This window comes from Macaca nemestrina, chromosome 19 (genome assembly GCF_043159975.1).
Source record: "Macaca nemestrina isolate mMacNem1 chromosome 19, mMacNem.hap1, whole genome shotgun sequence".
Taxonomy (NCBI): domain Eukaryota; kingdom Metazoa; phylum Chordata; class Mammalia; order Primates; family Cercopithecidae; genus Macaca; species Macaca nemestrina.
In genome coordinates, this window is record NC_092143.1 from 19,356,606 (window position 1) to 19,379,758 (window position 23,153).

Sequence of the window (23,153 nt, forward strand, 5' to 3'; positions counted from 1 at the left end):
CTGTCTGCTGAAGTCACAATGTTTTTGTTTAAAGGCAATCCCCCATGCCACTTCCTTCTGAAAGCCTTCCTCAAGTCACTTAAGTAGAATCATCAACTCCTTCATTTGTACTTTTATGGCAAATTTTTAGTAAAACAAACATATAAGTAAGTATTGGACATAGGTGTTTGAATCTCAGCTCTGCCACTGACTGTGTAACCATGGGCATGTTATTTCACTTCTCTGAGCCTCAAAACATAAACGTAAAATATAACGTCATGAGGTTTTTGTAAAGCTGAAATGAGTTAATGCACTGGTAAGCATATTACAGTTAATCAATAAATGTCAGTTATTTTTCTCCATCTCCACTGCAACCTCTGACAGCTATGATATCATTGATCACAATAGTGTGTGTGTGATTGTGTGTATTTTTGTGTATGTTGTGTGTGCTCCTTGAAGATAGGGACTGTTTAGCACATATTAAATATTAATAAACAGTTGTTGAATTCAATCAAATCCCAAGTCCTATGTCTTTTATTTAACAGCAGTGTTAACACCATGGTCTCAAGAAAATGATCATCTTTGCATTTAAATAGATAAGTTAAATGACTTACTTTATTATTTTATTTTTATCATTTTTTTCTCCAAGAATTGGATGAAAAAAATCACTATGTGTGAAAATATCTGAGCCATATTTACTAAAATATTTAAAAAATGAAAACATTTGAAAACAACAGCAGTATTCACATTCTTTTTGAAATGTCAGATGTTTGAAATTATATAAATTATATTCACATGTGTGTGGGCTTGCACATCTGTACATGACTTTAAAAATAAGTCTTTCTTAGGACAGATTTTTCATCTTGAAAATGTGAGTCTTAGTGTTAAAATTATAACTAAAACTGTCTGCAAGCCCAGATTCATTAATATTAGAAATGACTGGTAGAATCTAATGTCAGGAACTAATGGCTCCATAATATAAGAATATATTCTAATTAATAGTAAAGTCCACAGCCTTTATGCATTCAGCTCTTTAATGGGTGCCACCCAGGAACAATAGGGGGAATGAGCGAAAACTTCTTTCAACAAAATAGGACTTCTCCAATCTAAACCTGCTTTCTTTAACAGGGCTAAGCTATCTTTATGTGTACTGTAAAGAGAATCCCAGGCTGGTTGTCTTCATCACCCAAGGACCTACGCATTTTTCCAATGACTATCTTCAGGTACCTAACACTCTTCACATCTTTCACTCCTGTCTCTAGTAAGAATATCTCCAACAGAAATATGTTCTATGCTGCTACTTACTGTCTGCTGTTCCGGCTGCATATTCCCTGAGCCCCAGTAGCTTCCAAAAAAAAATTATTGTTGCTCTTTTGGTTACTTTATCTTTACTGCATGATCAGCCTATTTCTTGTAGAGCCTGAGTTTTACAAGCTAGTCTTTCTCTCTGTCTCTCTCTCTCTCGGAATACCAGACAAATAACTAGATTCCCGTATATATCAGATTTCCAGAGGATAAGAAAACAATTTGTGACTCTTGTTAGCAAAGGTATTTTGTAATAATTTATCTATGATCTATTTTGTTGAATTTTTATCTTGATAACATTTCTAACGTGCAGAAAAGTTTTAAAAGTAGTAAAAGGAATTTTCAAACACCCTCTGCCCAGATCCAGCAGCAATTGTTAATTTTTGTTCCATTTGTCATGTATGTGTGTAAGCACACCACACAATCGATTCTCATTATTTATTCATGGTAGTTTTGTTCTATAAAGTTGCCATGGACTTTGAATAAGTGAATACTAGTTTACATGAGTCTCTGATCACAACCTTGTTTTTATCAACTGATCAGGACTGAACCTTGTTTTCTATGTGTTTGTAAGACTCCTAATTTAATATATAATGATGGTTCATTAAAACTGAACTGTGATCAACAGCACTATCCCTCATGTCTGAAAGAAGCTTGTTTAACAGATGCATTTTCTCCTTAGGGTACATCACAGCCTCCTTGCACTTCTAACACTGGATAGCACTTCTAACACTGGATAGCACTGCAATTGGAGGTCATTTTAAACAGCAAAATCACCAAGAAAAATCACAAAAATGTGAATAATGTGTTACTAAACAGACCCCCAAAAGGACACTTCCTTATATTATAAGAGCTGAAACAAGAAGGCAGAGCATATTCTTGTTGGACCCCAGCTGAAAACGAGCAGGGCAGTTGACTCAAATTTCTGACTGCTCTGCCTCAGTCCACAAATGATCACTGAAGCTCTGGGAACGTTGATTTTGAGCTACAAATACATTTTAGTGAATAGGCAAATTCACAAATATGGAATCCTTGAATAATGAGGACTAGCTGGATATGCATTTAGCTCATATATTTATGCATTCATATCTTTTTCTGAACCATTTGAGGGTAAATTGGAGACATTGTACCTATTTACTCCAATTTTTACTTTTTTTATTTCAGTAGATTTTGGGGGAACAGGTAGTGTTTGGCTACATGAGTAAGTTCTTTAGCGGTGATTTCTGACTGGTGTACACTGTACCCAATGTGTAGTCTTTTATCCCTTGCCACCCCTAACCCTTTTCCCTGCGTCCCCAAAGTCCAGTGTATCATTCTTATGCCTTTGCATCCTCATAGCTTAACTCCCACATATGAGTGAGAACATATGGATGTTTGGTTTTCCACTTCTGGGTTACTTCACTTAGAATAATCTCCAATTTCATCTAGGTTGCTGTGAATACCATTATTTCATTCCCTTTAATGGCTGAGTAGTATTCCATGTATTTATATTCATACCACATTTATATATATACACACACACACACACACACACCATGGAATACTACTCAGCCATATATACCATATATATAGTATGGAATACTACTAAGCCATACTACATTATATATATATACACACACGCATATATATATGTACACATATATACACATACATATATGTGTACACATACATATATGTATATAAATACATATAATTTTAACATTAAGGCTCACATTTTTAGGATGAAAAATCTGTCCTTAGAAAGATTTATTTTTAGCCGGAGGTGGTGGCTCAAGCCTGTAATCCCAGCACTTTGGGAGGCCGAGACGGGCGGATCACGAGGTCAGGAGTTCGAGACCATCCTGGCTAACACGGTGAAACCCCGTCTCTACTAAAAAAATACAAAAAACTAGCCGGGCGAGGTGGCGGGCGCCTGTAGTCCCGGCTACTTGGGAGGCTGAGGCAGGAGAATGGCGTAAAAACCCGGGAGGCAGAGCTTGCAGTGAGCTGAGATCCGGCCACTGCACTCCAGCCTGGGCGACACAGCGAGACTCCGTCTCAAAAAAAAAAAAAAAAAAGATTTATTTTTAAAGTCACATACAGATGCTCAAGCCCACACATGTGAATATAATTTATATAATTTCAAACATCTGATTAAAAAATATATGTGCATGTATACACATACACATATATATACATATATACACATATATGTATATACATATGCATGTGTATACATATATACACATACATATATGTATATGCATATATGTATGTATAATATAATCTTAAACATTTGAAATATATGTATATATGTATATATATGTGTATGTGTGTGTGTATATATATATACACACCACATTTACTTTATCCACTCGTTGATTGATGGCCATTTGGGCTGGTTCCATATTTTTGCACTTGCAAATTGTGCTGCTATAAACATGCATGTGCAAGTATCTTTTTCGTATAATAAATTCTTTTCCTCTGGGTAGATACCCAGTAATGGCATTGCTCGATCAAGCGGTAGAATATGTTGGTATAATGTCTTCATGGTTTATAGGAGGGAAATGGTTAAGCAGTAGATCATGCATTCATTCATTCTTATTACTGAAGGATCCATCCTTGAAAAACAATGTCAGGTGTCTTGGTGTTAATGATAGATCCTCTGGCTAGCAGATTAATGATATTTAAAGTGAGATAGTATCTGTCTATGAAGAGCCTTTAACAGAATATTTCTGGTCTAGTATTTTTTATGATAAAGTAGCCTAGACTCTGTATTTATAGGTCATGGCTGCCTGAAAAAATGTTGCATTAGCTATGTAACTATTTTGGTAGAAACTGGGTTCATTTCAGTGTTGTGTTAGCTCTTTTCTGAATAAGTAATGTATTACAGACTTCTAATGTTATTCTGTGCTGAAGCATATCCAATGTATGATAAAGGATTTGCGTGATGTATTGACTTTTATGTACCTTTTCCTGCTTTACCTATGCCTAGAAACCATTTGTATTCTTGACATTTTTTGTAAAGCTTCATATCAGATAAGATCTCTGATTCATGTGAATCTGATTTGACAATTCAAATCTTTTGTGTTGTCCCAATAATGTGATTCATCTCTTCTACTTCTTTACTAATTCCTTTGCGTTTTAATATGTACTACAATTATATTGCAAATAGTAGACAGCGTACCTCCTTTGAAGAATAATATAATTTGTTATTCTACTGGAGATAAAACTAAACAAAATACGTATATGTGTGTATCTGTGTGTGTGTCTATATATAATGGATATATATATATATAACATGTTTAAAATTTGATTTTCAGATTGTATTCGTATAAATTGCCATCTGAATTAGCTTGTCAATAATTTATAATTACCAGAGGCGTTAGCAGAAGATTAAAATAATCTCCATACTTGTTATATTGGTGAGGTAGTGTTGGATAATTTATAGCCTTATATACTATGCATATTCGAAGGAACTCTTTGCCAACAATTAGTTGGCTTTATTTCTGTGTGTCTGCTTCCAGACTGTTCTGTTGATCTATGCATCTGTCCTTTAACTGATACCATGCTCTTTCAATTAATGTAGCTTTATGGAAATTCTTGAAATTAGGTAGTATTAATGCTCAGACTTTGTTTGCTTTTTTCAAAATTGTTTTGGCTATTCAAGTTCATTTTCTTTTCAATACTCATATTGGAATCTATAAAATTGCCTGCTATAAGATAAAAGTCTAAAGGAGGCTATAACCTTCCTTATACCTCTAGCCTTCAGGTGCTTCACAATGTCTGTACTATGTATGTCTTTACCAATTCATCAGCTGTCACAGCTGAATTCCTTCATTGATGTTTGGTAGCATTGCTCCGGGTCAATGTTAATGTACTTCTTTCCCAGCAGACTCCTCCACATCCTGAGACTTGGGGTTAGTAGCTTGCTTGGTGACCTCAGCTCTTTGATGGGTTCAAGAGAAGTTATAAACTTTCAGTAGGTATGTCTTATTTCCTGGTGTAAGTGTGGTAATGAAGGAATTTAGTGTGAAGAGGGTCTCTCTAGGTTTTTACATCGCTTGTTGGAAACCAGGAGCCTTATTTATTTTTTAACCATTTATTTTGATCAGTTATTGAGTGAGAAGCTAGTCTTTAATTGTGGATGTATCTATTTCTCCTAACTTTAAACAATGTTTTGATTCTTATATTATAGGATCTGTTATTTGGTGCATAAATATTTAGGATTGCTATGTCTGTTTTTAATTTATCCTTTTATTATTTTGAAATGTCTGTGTCCTTTTTTAAAAAATAATTGAATCTTTCTTGTTTTATATTAATACAGCTGTTCCAGCTTTCTTAGACTTACTATTTTTGTAGTACATCTTCTTCTATCTTTATAGTGAAGCCATGCTTTAAATCCAGCCTGGCAATCTGTAGGTTTTAACCTATTTTTTAATGGAATTAATATTTAATGTTATTGCTATTGTTGGATTGATGTTTACCATGTTTTCTTATTTTTTTTTGTATTCTCTTTTTCTGTGTGGTTTTTTATTAGGGAGTAGTTGTTATTTGAATGTATTTTTAGTGGTCCATTTCAATTATTCTACTACACTTTTTGATTATAAAATTTGACATTATTTTGTAGTTGTTTGCTCTAGGGATTATAATATATATCCTAAATTTATCACAGTATACCTAGAGTTAAGATTGTACTTCTTCATGTAAGCTGTAAGCTTTAAGAAATGTGTAATGCTATGGTTATATTTATCCACATAGAGTGTTGTAACTATTTGGGTGAATATATAATATATATTTAAATTAAGGTGAGAAAAATATAATGTTTTATATTTACTGCATATTTTTTATTCTTTTCATCTAGTGGTACTCCTCTTTAGCCTGAATAATTTATTTTTCTCTTTGCATCTTTGCAAGTAAGAAATTCTTTTTGCTTTTATATTTCTGGAATGTCATGATTTCACTCTCATTTTTGAAGAAGATCTTTGCTGGACATAGAATTTTAGGTGGCAATTTATGTATTTCTTTTAGCACTGTAAGGATATTCATTGTCTTCTGGATTCCTCTTTTTCTGAAGGTAGGTCAGCTGCCATTCATGTCATTCCTCTGTATGTAGTGTGTCTTTGTTTTTTCTGGCTGCTTGCAGTTTGACTGTGATATGCTTGAGTATGTTTTTCTTCATTGATCTTCAAATTTAAGTTTTAGTTTTCAATATATTTGAAGCATTTTCCACTCTTATTATATATTTGAAATATTTTCCAGCCTTATTTCCTCAAATATTTTTTCTACCTAATTCTCTCTCTTCTCCTTCTGTGACTTCGACTGTTCTTTGTTAGGCTGCTCTATTGTCCCACATGTCACTGAGGCTCCATTCTTTTTCTCTGTTCTTCAGATTAGATAGTTTTTACTGATCTGTGTCTTCCATCTCCAATCCTCTTCTAATCCCATCCACTGAGGTTTAAATTTTCATATATCGTACCATTGATGTCTAAAATCTCCATTTTTATAGTTTTTATTTTTCTGTTGAAATTCCCCATCTTTTCATTCTATATTTTATTTTGTTTCTGAACATAATTATAATAAAATAGCTGATCTATATCTTGATGTATTTGTATTTTTCAGTTGGTTCCTGATGATTGACATCTGACTGTGGATCATATTTTTTTCTGTTTCGCTTGTTTAAGAATTTTGTTTATAAATAAAATATTGTTTATAAAACATTCTGGAGACAAAGTTCTGCTGTCTTTCTCTAAAGAATGTTTATAATTTTTCTATCACGAGTAATCTGGCTCAACTCAAACTCTCGATACCATCTCCCTTACAGTTGGTAGTAGCTAAAATCTGTCTTTAAGACTTTTTTAAGCTTAAAAAGAGTTGCATTCAAACTTTTACTTTCTGCTGAACACCTGGAAGGCTTAAGTATTTCTAGATCAGGGATCAGTTAAGAGTTTGGACAGATTTTAAATGCGGATTTTTGAACTTCCCCACACTGTGCTGTTTTCTCCTGGGGTTTTTTCCACATCTTCTGGATACTCTGACATTCCTGAATCCATGCCTGGAAGACAGATTTCTGCTGAAGGTCCAGACATTCCACCTTGTGTGGAGGTGGACCGTTCCCAGGTGAAAAGTTGCATAAATTCTAACCTACAGAGTTAGAGTTGACTCTCTTCCAGGTTCTTTCTGCTCTGACTACTTATTTTCTCTGTTTTGTTCAGAGTTTGTAATTTTATCTGTAGTATGTTGTGTTAGTCCATTACAAGCTGCTCTGCCATTACTAGAAGAACTTAACTTTTAAGGAAATAAAACTTGTTATTAATTCTAGAAATAGAGTTTCCTTGTAGAAAAGTTGGACAATTTAGGAAAAAAAAGGAAAAGAATTTGTAATCCAATGACCCAGAAATAACCATTATTAACATCTTGAAATACATTATACATTATTACAACGTTTTTTTCTCCCATCTTGTAATACCTGTACGCTGATACACACAAAGTTGGTATATATATATTGTTTTGTATTTCAGTTTTTTTCATTTGTCATATCATAAACATCTCAATTTAATTGGGTATATTTTGGAACAAAAGTTTTGAAAATGAAATAATATGCTCTCATTTGGATATACATAATTTATCTAAATATTATTGTTAACTACTTAGATTGATGCCAGTTTTCATTGTGTTAAATAAGGCTGTGAAACACTCCCTATATATTAATCTTTTGTTGTATGTCAGATTATTTCATTAGGATTGATTTCCATAAATAAGGGCATTACATCAAAGCATTAAGATGTAAAGATTCCTGCTAATTCTGATTGTTTATCAGAAAGCTTTCTCTTTTTTTCTTTTTTTTTTGTTGTTGTTTTTGTTAACCAGTTTACACTTAAATTGCTTGTGTATGAGTTATGCCTCACCACAGCTTCTATATGTACATGTGCTATTGTAAAATACTTCCAATTTCATTTGGGGAAAGGGATAGCTCACTGCAGGTTTAACCTGCATTACCAGTGAGGTTGAACACTAAATATGTTTACTGGCCACCCATAATTATTTTCTGAACTATTTATGTGCTTTACCAACTTTTCTAGTTGAGACCCCTCCTTAGTGACTTCTAAGAACTCTTTATGTCTTATTTACTGACACGTACAACATAACAGACATTGGATGATAGAAACTGTGGTAAACGAAATCACATATAGCTTCTGCCTTCTGAATCTTATAATCTTTTAATCTTTTGCCTGTACTCATTAACTTTTGTTAAAAATATTTTTTATCAAAATAGCCTGTAAATCAAGTAACATGGAAGTACTGTTTTCCTCAGCACTCCTTGCTCAGGGGCACATTCTTTTGGTGCTTATTCCCATGATTGAAGAAGTCATTCTTATTCTTCTCTTTTTTAAGACTGAGAAACACTAGATAAGATCTAAGCACCTCTAAAATGAAAAGTTCAGATGTAGATCAATTGTACTAATGCTTTCTTTACCCCTTATCACTGTTACAGATTTATACAATTTTTAGTCTTTCTCTTAGTTACTTTTGTAACTTAAAATAAGAGACTAAAACCTATTTTTTGTTACATGAAATTTTAGAAATATCTTCCTATTTTGCAATTGGAGGAATTACTCTTTCTTCTTTCTTCATTTATATCTCATACCAACATAAAATGAATTATACGTTCTCTGCACTCAAATGTTTAAAATTGTGCCATGTTTTCTTTGCTTTTTGTGGAAAAAAACTATACACTAAACAGCTTTCTGATTCTTAATTACAACTGTAAAGTATTCTATTGAAAGGATATATTATAACAAATGCCCTATACATAAACATTTACATTGTTTACAGTCTTTTGCTCTTATAAGGTTGAAATATTATCAGTTTTGGATAAAAGTGATGGAATATTGGTAATATATATAACAACCTAATATAAAATTGCTGTTTTTATATTTCCAGATATTTAATTTTGATAAATATTGCCAAAATTTTATACATAAACCTAGTACATTTGTGTTACTATGAGCAGTTTATGAAGGAATCCGTTTTTTCTTAGATTTGCTAATATTTGCTTGTTCAACTTTGGAGTTTTGCCAATTTGAAAGATGAAAAAATAGGATCTACTATTAGTTATGATTTACATTTCTATTACTATGAGTGATGTTGAGTATCCTTTCATACTTTATAGACCATTTTAACTTCTGTTTGGTGGGTGAGCTGTATTCATATCCTTGAATACTTTTTCTATTAGATTTCTGGATTTTTTTCTTGTTAATTTTTTATGAGGTTTGTAGTTATTAAAAAATTCTAATCTCATATCTGATAGGAGTTGCAAATATTTTCCCAGCTTGTTAATCATCTTTCAATGTTTGACATTTGCTTTTTAATTTACTCCTTAAATTTTTTTTAACCACAGAACTTTTTGATTTCCATATATCTAAAATTTTCTATCTTTTCCTTCATAGCTCTACATTTTTTTTTTTTTTTTTTTGAGACGGAGTCTTGCTCTGTCCCCAGGCTGGAGTGCAGTGGCCGGATCTCAGCTCACTGCAAGCTCCGCCTCCCGGGTTCACACCATTCTCCTGCCTCAGCCTCCCGAGTAGCTGGGGCTACAGGCGCCCGCCGCCTCGCCCGGCTAATTTTTTGCATTTTTAGTGGAGACGGGGTTTCACAGTGTTAGCCAGGATGGTCTCGATCTCCTGACCTCGTGATCCGCCCGTCTCAGCCTCCCAAAGTGCTGGGATTACAGGCTTGAGCCACCGCGCCCAGCCCATAGCTCTACATTTTAAATAACAGTTAGGTGGTCTTCTTTCTTCAAGATCATGAAATAACGACTCTCGATTTTTTTTCTAATACTTCTGTAGTATTACATTAACACTGAAATCTTTGATCTTGGTTTATTGTGGTATGAAGTGTGGTTTCAAGTTTGTGTGTTTCCAGATGGCCACCCAGTTTTGTCAACATAATTTTTAAACATATATATCCTTATGTACTGATTTGATAATTAAGTTATATAAATATATTTCGGTTTATTTCTCGACTTTTCATTCTTTTCCATTGGTCTGTCCATTCATGTAACAGTAAGATCGTTTTTACTATCAAAATGTGTATTTTAATATCTGGCAATGCCAGTGACTCTTATATCTCTTATTTTTTAAAAAAGATTTTCTGGCTATTCTTGCTTTTTAGGTGGTCCATATAAACTTTGAGTTGTATTATGTGGTCACAAGTGGAAAGAAACCTTTTGGTATTTTCACTGGGTTCACGTTGAACTTCAATTGACTTATTTAAGATATTGAGTCTTAAATAAATAGTAATTTTACTTCTAGTTGTTTAATTTCACTTCCATATCCATCATGAGAATTTGAGCTATTTTCAAAACTATCGTCTTGAATCTTCCTTAAGTATATTTACTGGAGTTAAAATTTTTATTGTAATGCTATCTTCTATTTTATCTTCCTTTTTAATTATATCTTATTTAGTTCTTTAAATTAATTTTGTACTTTATTATCTATCTCACTACTTTTACTCACTGTGTGGGATTTCATCTTTCTACAAAGATGATAGGATTGATTGTGTATTGGAAGGGTTGGGGAAGGAGAAAAATTCTTGAGTAAAATTAATTTTCTTGTTAAAAGCATTGGCAAAATCTCCAGTGGAATGTTAAATAGTTGTGATGAAAGAGTGATATGTGTATTTAGTAAATTATCCACTGGATTTTGTTAAATGTCTTTTTTTTTTTTTTTTTTTTTTTGTATCTAGAGAGAGATGATCATGAGAATTTCCCCCTCAGGAACATTTCTCTGATCTATTAATATAATTAACTTTAGATGCTTGATACCAAGTTTATTCATATATTTTTAGAATAAACTCCAGTCAGTTGTTACCTTTTAAGTTGATGTTGACTTTGGCTTGATATAATCAGGATTTTTTTTAATGTTAATATTTGTAAGTGAGGTTAATCTATAGTTGTCTTTTTAAATGAAATATTTGTTGGCTTTTATTATCAATATTATATTCATTTTATAAAACAATTGGGATGTTTTCTTTCTTTCTGAGTCCTGAACCCAGTTATATAGCACTGGAATTATTTACTGTCTAATTTCTATTGAAACTACCCAGTGAGATCTCCCAGCTTGGTGCTTTGTTACTGTTAGCTCTTAATTTCTTCTGTGCTAACGAAAGTATAGCATACTAAGTTTCACTGAATCGTGTTTTCCTAGAAAACTATTCATTTTATATAGGTCTTTACAGTAAGTTGCCTAGAGTCATCTGAAGTGGTCTTGTAATTTTAAATGTTTCTGTTCTTACGATTACTTTCTCTTGCTCTTTTATTTTTTCTCTTGAATAAATTAGCTAGTGACAAATCTATGGATCATTTTCAAAAACACCATTCATTCAGTCATTCATTTTTGCTATGTCATCAATTTATGAATGTATCCTAATTTCTTCATTTGTCTTTTTTTTTTTTTTGGCGTGTTTGTATTATTATTTTTTTTATTTTCTGACTCTGAGCCAGATGCTTACTGCATTTATTTTCATTTCTTGTTTAAAAATGTTTCCTGTAGGACTTGCTTTAGTTATATTTTGTACGTTCTGATATATACTGCTTTTATTGCAGTTGTTTCTGTAACTTCAGTTGGTATTTTTCTCCTGATTTTTAAAAGGTTTGCTTTTTAAAATATATATATATTTGTTAGTTTTTTTTTGTTTGTGGTTTCCTTTTCCTTTCTGGCTTAATGTATTGTCAATTTTCTTCTTTTCTATGGACACTTGAAAAGAAGTGTTTTCTACGATTTGAAAGCATAAAGTTTGGTATATAAAAATCATCTGCTTGATTATAACATGCGTTGTTTAAATCTTTTATGTGTGTGTATATATATATATTTGTCTTCTTGATCTGTCTTAATTAGAGAAGTAAAGTGTTCTTTTAAAAAGGTATTTCTAATTCTCACAGTATCAACTGTAACTGCTCTTTGATGAAATTTGCTACTGATATTTGGTGTTTGATAATAAAATTTTTATGATTTCATTATTATTTGCCTCCCTTGGCATTTTGAAGTGCCCTTATTTGTCTCCATTAATGCTTTTGAACCCTGAATACTGCTTCGTCTGATACTAAGTTTGCAGTCTCTGCTTTCTTTTTGGTTGTATGTTCTGGTCTACTTTTGCCCATATTTGCATTTTTAAACTTTCTAAATAATTTTGTTTTACACATGTTTCCTGTAATAAGCATAGACTTGTCTTTAGCTTTGTGATAAAGAGAAAGATTTTTAATATTTATCTGTGAGGTAAGCTCCCTTATATTGGTCAAGATGATATTCATATTTTATTTCTGTTATAATGTTTTGTTATGTTTTCTGTTTAACATATAGGCACACCTCATTTGATTTCACTTCACATATATTGCATGCTTTACAAGTTGAAGGTCTGCAGCAATCCTGCATGAAGCAAGTCTGTTGGCAACATTTTCCAATAATGTGTGCCCACTTTGTGTCTCTGTATCACATTCTGGTAATTCTCATAATATTTCAAACTTTTTTATTCTTACTAGATCTGTTATGGTGATCTGTGATCAGTGATCTTTGATGTTACTAATGTATTTGTTCAGAGGGCCGTGAACTGTGCCCATATAAGATGGCAAGCTTCATCAATAAATGTTTATGTTCTGATTGCTCCATTGACCAGCTGTTCCTGTCTCTCTCTCCTCAAACCTCACAATTCCCTGAGACACAACAATGTTGAAATTAGGCCAGTTGATAAACCTACAGTGGCCTCTAGGTGTTCAAGTGGAAAGAAGAGTCACATGTCTCTCATTTTAAATCAAAAGCTGGGAATAAACAAGCTTCGTGAAGAAAGCATGTCGAAAGCTGAAATGGGCGGAAAGCTAGGTCTCTTGCGCCAGTTAGCCAAGTTGTGACTGCAAAAGAAAAGTTCCTGAAGGAAATTAAAAGTGTTACTCCAGTAAAAATACAAATGATAAGAAAGCTAAACAGCCTGATTGCTGATATGAATAAAATTTTAGTTATCTGGATAGAAGATAAAACCAGCCACAACATTCCCTTAAGCCACAGCCTAATCCAGAGCAAGACCCCAACTCTCTTCAATTCTGTGAAGGCCAGAGAGAGGAGGAGACTGTAGAGGAAGAGTTTGAAGCTTCCAGAGGTTGGTTCATGCATTTTGAAAAAAGAAGCCATCTCCATAACATGAAAGTAGAAGGTAGAGCAGCAAGTGCTCATGGAGAAGCTGCAACAAATTATTCAGAGGGTCTAGCTAAGATCATTGATGGAGGTGAACAGCAGGTTTTCAATGTAGACAAAATGCCTTATGTTGGAAGAAAATGTCATCTAGGCTGTCATAGGCAGAAAGAATAAGTTAATGCCTGGCTTCAGAGCTTCAAAGGACAGGATGGCTTTTAAACAGGCACTAATGTGGCTGATGACTTTAAGTTAACGCAGTGTTCATTTACCTTTTTGAAAATCTTAGGGCCCTTGAGAATGATGCTAAATCTACTCTACCTGTGTTCTATGAATGGAACAACAAAGCCTAGATGATAGCACATCTGTTTATAGCATAGTTTACTGAATATTTTGAGGAAACTATTTCAGTAAACATTGATGAGACCTATTGCTAAGAAAAAAAATCCTTTCAAAATATTACTGTTCAATGACAAAACACCTGGTCACCCAAGAGCTCTGATGGAGATACACAAGGAGATTAATGTTGTTTTCATATCTGCTAACGCAACATCCATTTTTTAGTTCATGGATTGAGTAGTAATTTTGATTTTCAAGTCTTATTATTTAAAACATTCATTTTAGAAGGCCAAAGCTGCCATAAATAGTAATTTCTCTAGTGGATCTGGGCAAAATAAATTGAAAACCTTCCCGAAAGGATTCACCATTCTAGATACTGTCAAGAACATTCATGATTCATGGGAGGAGGTCAAAATATCCACATTTGTAGTTGATTCCAAACTTCATAGATGACTTTGAAGAATCCAGGAGCTCAGTGAAGAAAGTAACTGCGGATGTGGTGAAAATAGCAAGAGAACTAGAATTAGAAATGGACTCTGAAGATGTGAATTAATTACTATAATCTCATAATAAACCTTGAATGGATAAGGAATTGCTTCTTATGAATGAGCAAAGAAAGTGGTTTCTTGAGATGGAATCTACTCCTGGTGAAGATGTTGTGAACATTGTCGAAATGACGGCAAAAGATTTAGACTATTAATATAAACTTAGTTGATAAAGCAGTAACAAGTTTTGAGAGGATTGACTCCAGTTTCGAATGAAGTTCTACTGTGGATAAACTGCTCTCAAACAGCACTACATGCTACAGAGAAATCTTTTGTGAAAGGAAGAGGCAATTGATGCAGCAAACTTCACGGTGGTCTTATTTTTAAAATTACCACCACCCTGATCAGTCAGCAGCCATGAACACAGAGGCAAGACTCTCTACCCCAAAAAGATTATAATTGCTGAAGGGCTCAGATGATTCTAAGAATTTTTATTGGGCAAGAAAGTATTTTTAAATTAAGGTATGTACATTGTTTAGACATGATGCTATTGCACACTTAATAGGTAACAAGATAGTATAATCACAACTTTGAAATATACTGTGAAACCAAAAAAATCTGTGTAACTCACTTTATTGTGATATTCACTTTATTGCTGTAGTCTGGAATGGAACCTGTAGTATTCCCTAGATATGCCTGTACATGTGTTTATGTACAACTGTAGATATATTTAAACATTTGTACTATTTTATCTCTTCTTTCTTGAAAAGTTAGCCTTTTTGATATATGGAAAAGTGATACTTGTTTTCATTACTACCTTTATAATACCCTTTATATTGAAATCCTTTTTTGATACCTTTTATGTCTGTCTGTCTATCTGTCCATGTATCACCTGTCTCTTTATCATCATCATCATCATCATCACCAGCACCAGTATCTTATCCTTTTCTCTTATGAGCAATAATAAAATTAGCTTATGTATTAGTCAGGGTTCTCTAGAGGGACAGAACTAATACGATATATATATGTATGTATGAAAGGGAGGTTATTAAGGGGAATTGACTCATGCAGTCACAAGGCGAAGTCCCTCGACAGGCCATCTGCAAGCTGAGGAGCAAGGAAGCCAGTAGTGGCTCAGCATCCCAAAACCTCAAAAATAGAGATGCCAACAGTGAAGTCTTCAGTCTGTGGCCAAAGGCCCAGGAATCTCTGGCAAATCACTGGTGTAAGTCCAAGACTCCAAAAGCCAGAGAGCCTGGAGTCTGGTATTTGGGGGCAGGAAAATCCAGCATGGGAGAAAGATTAAGGCTGTAGGACTTAGAAAGTCAGCTAATTCCACCTTCTACCTGATTTTTCTAGCCACTCTGGCAGCCAGTTGGATGGTGCCCACCCAGATTGAAGGTGACTCTGCCTCTCACAGTCCGCTGACTCAAATGTTAATCTCCTCTGGCAACACACTCATAGACACAGCCAGAAACAATACTTTGCATCCTTCGATCCAGTCAAGCTGACACTTAATATTAACCGTCACAGCTTACATCCTATTTCTTCTCCTTTCCCTTCCATTTCCTAATGACTCAGCTTTATGTTTATGTTTTTTGTTTACATTGATTATTTTGTGGTGAAGTCTGGGATTTTAGTGTAATAATCACCCAAATAGTATACATTGTACCCAATAGGTCATTTTTCATCCCTCAGCCCCCTCTGCCCCTCCCTGCTTCTGAGTCCCCAGTGTCTACTATACCACTCTGTTTGCCTTTGCATACTCATTGCTTAGCTCCCATAAGTGAGAACATGTGGTATTTGGTTTTCTGGTCCTGAGTTACTTCTCTTAGGCCATTGGCTTCCAGTCCTACCCAAGTTGCTGCCAAAGACATTATTTCATTCTTTTTATGGCTGAATACATACATACATAGATAGCACTATCTTTCTTGACTTTTCCATATGCTTATGCTTCTAGACCTTGCCTCATCATCTTTATTTGTTTCCTTTATATCCCTGGTGTTGCATATGACACAACCTCTAACTTTACTCCACCTTCTATATTATGTCCCTCCTTTCCTCCAATGTCTTGTGGTTGTATTACTTTTCACTGTCACAGCACAGAACATTTAGCTCCTATTCTGTCTTCTTTATCCTCACCTTTGTTTGTGTCTTAGATCTGCTGCTAAATATATTTTTGTCTCAGATGTACAAGTAAACATATTCAGTGCCTAGAGCTGATCCTTTTGCTAGATATTCTCTAATTATTTATGCATTGGCTAAAACTAATTCTTTATTAGTTCTCTAAAGAAAAGTCCACATGAAAAAATTGCTACCTGAACTGCTTCATATTTAAAACAAAGTACTGTAACCTTTATAGTTGAAGGGCATCTTGTCTGGATAGAAAATCTTTGGCTCATTTTCTCCTCAGAATATACTGTAAATGTTCCTGAACTGGATTCTGTCTTCTGTTTTTGTCAAGGTGTTTGAGACCAACTTAATGCTCTTTCTCTTAGAAGCAGGTTGGCAGTCAATCTGATACTTTTGCGTATGAAAAGGAATAATATTAGTAATTAGCTTGAGGAAGAAGTCTAAACCAAGATAACGCCAGGTTAACTGGGGCATTTTGTTTTTTATTTGCCCAGAGAACCAAAGCTTCTTCATTCAAAAGTCCAATAATTTTCTAGGATATGTATTTTTCTCAAAAGAAGGCATAGAAATGGCCCACAAACATATGACAAAGTGCTCAACATCTCTAATCATCAGGAAAATGCAAATTAAAACCACAGTGTGGTATCTCCTTACCCCAGCCAGTATGGCCATTATTAAAAAATTTTTAAAAAGATGTTGGTACAAGTGTGGTGAAAAGGGAACATTTATACAGTGCTGGGGGGAATGTTAATTAGTACAACCTCTATGGAAAAGCGTATGGAGAGTTCTCAAGAACTAAAAGTAGATCTACCATTCAATTCAGCATTGTGTATCTACCCAAAGGAAAATAATTATGTTATAACAAAGACACCTGCATATGTAAGTTTACTACAGCACAATTTATAATTGAAAGATATGGAATCAACCTAAGTGCCCATCAACTGATGAGTGGATAAAGAAAATGTGGTATATATACACCATGGAATATTACTCAGCTATAAAAAGAATGAAATCATATATCATTGGCAGCAACTTGGGAAGAACTGGAAGCCATTGGCCTAAGTGAAGTAACTCAGGATCAGAAAACCAAATACCACATGTTCTTACTTATGGGAGCTAAGCAATGAGTATGCAAAGGCAAACAGAGTGGTATAGTAGACATTGGAGACTCAGAAGCAGGGAGGGGCAGAGGGGACTGAGGGATGAAAAATGACCTATTGGGTACAATGTACACTATTTGGGTGATGATTACACTAAAATCCCAGACTTCACCACAAAACAATTCATCTATATAAACAAAAAACATTCTGCTATTGAAATTTTTTAAAAATCTAAAAAAATGAAAAAAATTATTTTAGAATCCTTCTTGGTGGTAACTATAAATTTTCCCAGAGGAAACCCTTTCATTATGTGGATTCAAATCTTCTTTTAACTTCAGTAAGAGTTTTATTAATTATTACTTTAAATTCTTTTTTATTCTCTGGGGAATCCTCTCTCTCTCTCTCTCTCTCTCTCTCTCTGTTTTTTTTCTCTCTCTCTCTGTCTCTCTCTCTATATATATATATGTATCTTTTGTATCTCTTTGTTATCCCTTTTGTCCCTTTTCATACCTTACTTTATTTGAGTTTCTCATTTCCTTCCTTATATGCCTTATTCCACTTTCCACAGTTTCTGTGTTTCTATTCTTTCAAAATTTGGTTATTCCTAAAATATTTTTCTCTTTTTGTATTTTTTATTTCTCTCCCTAAGTTTCTCAATTCCTCTATTGTCTGATCAGCTCTTCTCATAATTCTTTAGTTTCTGTTTGTGTTTCTTCCTTCATATTGCTATTGTATTATATTCACTTTAGTTCCTTAAAGATATTAAGTTGTAATTTTTATCTATGTTGTGGCAACCTTTTTTCAGGCATGTTTTTATTATCCTTCCAGACATACTGTCTCCACTTTTTTACATTTTTTGTATGGAGACAAAATATATTCTGTTCTATTAATTATATCCTAGATTTTATTGAACTATGGGAGAAGAATGGACATTGGACAGGGTGGCTTTTTATCCTCACAGCTCAAAGGCTCCTCCTCACTGCGTGAAAAATTCAAATACAGAAACTCTGCACAGCCACTCTTTCTCCACTGTCAGACCCTCCAATAGTTGAGGCCTGGGCTTCTCAGGTGTCTTTCTTTTGTCTTTTAGAAATTATATTTTGCAGATGATTTCGGAGCACTACATCTTCTGAGCCCCTGCCACTTTCTTTTTGTTGCCCTCTGCCACTTTCTGCCAGCCCCAGTAACATCGTCCTGGACAAACTAGACCTTGAAGCATGTTTCTTCCCAGGTTTGCATCTTTCCTGTCTGGAAATCCACTGTTTTTCTCTGAAGTACCTTAAAAAATTTTTAGAGAATAAATGGGAATATTAAACAATTAGCTGTCACCAAATTCATACAGAGAACAGACCCTCTCTGGATATTTGCTCAATTTTTTTTTTTTTTTTTTTTTTTTTGAGATGAACTTTCACTCTTGTCACCCAGGCTGTGGTGCAGTGGCACGATCTTGGCTTACTGCAACCTCCACCTCCCAGGTTCAAGTGATTCTCCTGCCTTAGCCTCCCTAGTAGCCGAGTGCCACCATGCCTGGCTAATTTTGTTCGTATTTTTAGTAGAGAAGGGGTTTCACCATGTTGGACAGGCTGGTCTCGAACTCCTGACCTCAGGTGACCGCCCACCTTGGCCTCCCAAAGTGTTGAGATTACAGGTGTGAGCCACCGTTCCCAGCTCCAACATTTAAGTTTTTATTAAAGGTTCCCCTACTCTGTATTATTTATCTTTCAAATACCCTCCTTCTGCTCTCTCTCTCTCACATCTTCTATTGAGTTCCTTTTTTTGTTCATGGAGACTTCCAGCCATGGATTTTTACATCCTTCTACTGCAAAATGTATGGGTTGACTCCTTGGACTTCACTGGCTCTGTTTTGATGGACATTCAGTCAGAACATGAGTCCTTCAGCTCTGGGCAATTCTTTTCTGTTATGATTGTAGTATCCACCCTTGATTGTCCTCAACCTTATTTTTCTGTCTCTCTTTAATTATACAGTAACATCTGTAGCCTCTCAGACTTTTTATTCCCTCCTTCAGTGTTCCTTGTTCATAACTTTGTTTTTGTTTTGTGACACTTTTTCTGATCATTCCAAACACACTTGTAGTTTTCAAAGTTCGTGTCTGTTTTCTGAACTTTTCCTAAGGCCATTGAAATGTTTGTCTATTTTGCTTTCTTTTATATGCTGCTGGTTCTTTTCACCTACCTGGCATTTTCTATTTCTTTATCCATACTTAAGAAAGATGTGGCTTTTCTATGCTGCTGTAAAACACTTTTCTAGACATTTTCTCTAAGGAGCTCTGTGTATGGCCGCTTTGCCAGGTAGAGTTACAGGATCCAGCGGGTGGCTGCAGACCCCATTCCCCAACTCAATGCCAGCATCAATGGTATTTTGGTTTTTAGCAGGAGAGGGGAGATGAAGCGGAGAGGACACTTGCCACAGGAATCCTTTGCCCCCAACATTGGTTATAATTCCTTTAGAAAATAGCCTTTAGAGTTTTACCTGGGAAGAAAAGGCTGGCTGTGTGTACTCTGCATTTGACTTTTTTGGGGTAGAGAGTAAATTAGGGGTCCTGACTATTCTAGTTGCCTCATATATAACTCTGCAGTGACTTCCCTGTACCTGTAATTCACAATATATACTTACCCATGTCATTTCTTAGATGTGTGCTCAATAATTCCATGTCTCAGGAGTACTTGAAATGTATGCGTATTAAGAGAATTGCTACAAACCCTCTGAGCCCTATGGCCAATTTATGAATAGGGTCTGTTCATTTTATATTGATCTCCCTTCAACCTTCTGAGCAGTTCAATGTCTTTTCCTTTATCACACTTTCACCATCTTTCTCTCTTTTTTTTTTAAGGAGAAGAGACTCTCCTTTCCCCCAAAACCAAGAATCATGTTTCTTCTCCTTTTTTAAGGTCTTGTATTTTGGCTTATTCTCTCATATTCTGGCAGACTGCCTCTACATGGAAGTTACCTAAATGGCCCCATTTGAGCAATCTTTCCAGTTGACTTTGGGCTTCATAGAAGGCTGAATTAAGTAACAAGAAAGTTTTGATGAGAATAGACAGTGAGGGCATCACAGGATGAGCAAATAGGTCCTGGAGGAGTCCATGGGTCATTCATTGACAAATAATCCTTACTATAAGCATAAGACACTTAAGGAATCAAAATATCTAGAATTACAAAATAATAAAAAAGTATGGGCCGGGCGCGGTGGCTCACGCCTGTAATCCCAGCACTTTGGGAGGCCGAGACGGACGGATCACGAGGTCAGGAGATCGAGACCATCCTGGCTAACACAGTGAAACCCCGTCTCTACTAAAAAAATACAAAAAACTAGCTGGGCGAGGTGGCGGGCGCCTGTAGTCCCAGCTACTCGGGAGGCTGAGGCAGGAGAATGGCATAAACCCGGGAGGCGGAGCTTGCAGTGAGCTGAGATCCGGCCACTGCACTCCAGCCTGGGCGACAGAGCGAGACTCCATCTCAAAAAAAAAAAAAAAAAAAAGTATGTCTACTAAATAAAAATAACCAAATAGGACAACTTACTTTGTATTTGCCTAGAGTCCTATGCTTGCTTATTTCACATATGTACACTATGACATTTTTAAAAGCCTGACATCTTCTGAATGAGTCCTTGGTTCTTATTTCTCTCCTATTCTCTGGTCCCTTTGTAACACTTCCTTTGTAACACTTCCTTTGTAGCACTCGATGTTCCAGTGCTGATTTTCTATTTGGCTTTTTTTGGTTATAGGTCAGTCCTATAATTTCTTCCATTTGTTCCCCTCCTCCCCCAAAAGCGACCCATTTGAACTTGTGATAGCTGTTCCAGTGTATTCCAGATGCAGGCGTCTTCCTGTCTTCCGTCTGAATACTGTCTGCACACTCAAAGGTCAGACACCCCATTATTGAGCAAAAGTATAAAGTCCCAAATCCAGAGCACAGAATCCATTAATTCTTAACAATCAGTTCTAGCCGTTAGCTAATAGAACAAACTGCACATCAATAACAGTACTCTGAACAGGATCACACACTTGGCCCATGCAGAGGGTTGTAATTTGCCATATAAAACATTGAGCTCAGGAAAGGATGCCTGGAGAACACAAGATACTGAACAAATTGTGAGGTTTTAATTTAAAAACTTAAATGGACAGAGGCGTAGCATCACTGGTAAGTGGCACTGAGAATTTCAGGCGATGCTGCCTGTGGCTGCCTCTAGTGAGAATTATTTGTTAAAATGACTTGTACTGGTGTCAGACAACCAGAGGGTTCCTCTCGCCTGTCAATTTATCTAATAAAGGAAGAGACAAACCTGCACTAGATTTCTGTATTGACTTTTCAAGAAATACTGCAGCCCTCCAGGTGCCATCCTATAAAAACATCAGAAAATATGGTAGAGAGCTTCTTCCCTATGGGTGTTTTTAATCCATTCACACCAATATCAACCAAGTAAATAGAGCAAAGCTTCAGTCATAAAGCATGCTTTTGACTGTAATAGTCTAAAATTTAACTTTATTATGTGTCTTTATATGGTTTTGTGTGGAAAGTTGGAGAAGGTTGCCATGACTGATAAAAATCTTGTCTCTCTGTTTGATTTATACTGATTCTTTCCATAACAATTATATGATTTTTAAAAATTAAACTACCCTTCCTTGCCAAGAAAATGGCAATCTTTTTTAGTCCATCATATAATTTGTCTCTAAAATGCCTGTCTTCATAATATGCCGATCATTACAGTGATGCATATTTGATGAAAACGGGTAATAAATAACATTCAAAGCCTATTTCTAAGCATTGATTGATGTACGTATTGTTTTGTCTCCTGTGTTTAATGGCCACGTCTTCCTTTTTTTTCTAGTTTTTCAGCAGCACCCGCTGAGGAGTAAATGAGAACCGACCTGTTTTGAAATCTTCCAGAAATGAAATTCTCATCCTGTTACATTTGTGGCTGGGGAGGGGATTTGGCACATATTGCCATTCATTTGCAAATACAAAGTCACCCACTCGAAAGCCTATTCACAATGTGGAAGGCGCAGTCTATCAAACAAGATCAAGGGTACTTTTTATAGACTCACAAACATCTCTCTTTATGTACATACATAAAGAGGCTGATAATAATAGATTTTTTTCTCACTGGAAAAAGTCCCTTAAGTATAAATACCCAGTTCTATGAAATTTATTGATTGATCATAAAGGGGAAATGCTGTAGCAAAAGTGCCACTAAGCGACTCGCGCTGTATTTATACATAGCATGTATATGGCTTGGTACTATTGAGAAACTCTCTTGTGCATTTTTCTGGAAAAATCAGTTCAGACAAATTCGTAATGAGAACTTTATTCCATTCTTATATCACTTGCAGATAACCACTTGACAGTGTGCTCAGATATTAAATTCTTGGGGAAAGGAAAAGGTTTTGCCTGAGGTCTCAGAATGCCTATGCTATTGTAAGCCTGCGTGAAATCCTGGCCACAAGCCCCCGCTCACATCCAGGTTGTGTACCTGCTGGGTCAGAGTCACAGGTCAGTGATCACTCTAACCACCACTCAGATTCTAGGTCAGCAAAGTGGAAAACCTATCATTCCTTTCAGCCTTCTGAATCAGTTTGCATTTTTCCCTTTCTTTCTAACACCAACTTTCTACTTTTCTCCTTACAGGAGT

The 23,153-nt window shown here is 35.1% G+C and overlaps 1 long non-coding RNA gene across 1 annotated transcript in view; it reads left to right on the forward strand.

Moving 5' to 3' along the window:
• The window catches only part of LOC105477024 (uncharacterized), a 182,153-nt gene that overhangs the window by 144,852 nt on the left and 14,148 nt on the right, over positions 1-23,153 (forward strand). Inside the window, exon 4 of the long non-coding RNA XR_003016915.2 lies at positions 22,855-23,014. This is a non-coding gene — a long non-coding RNA (uncharacterized lncRNA). The remainder of the gene's footprint in view (positions 1-22,854; positions 23,015-23,153) is intronic.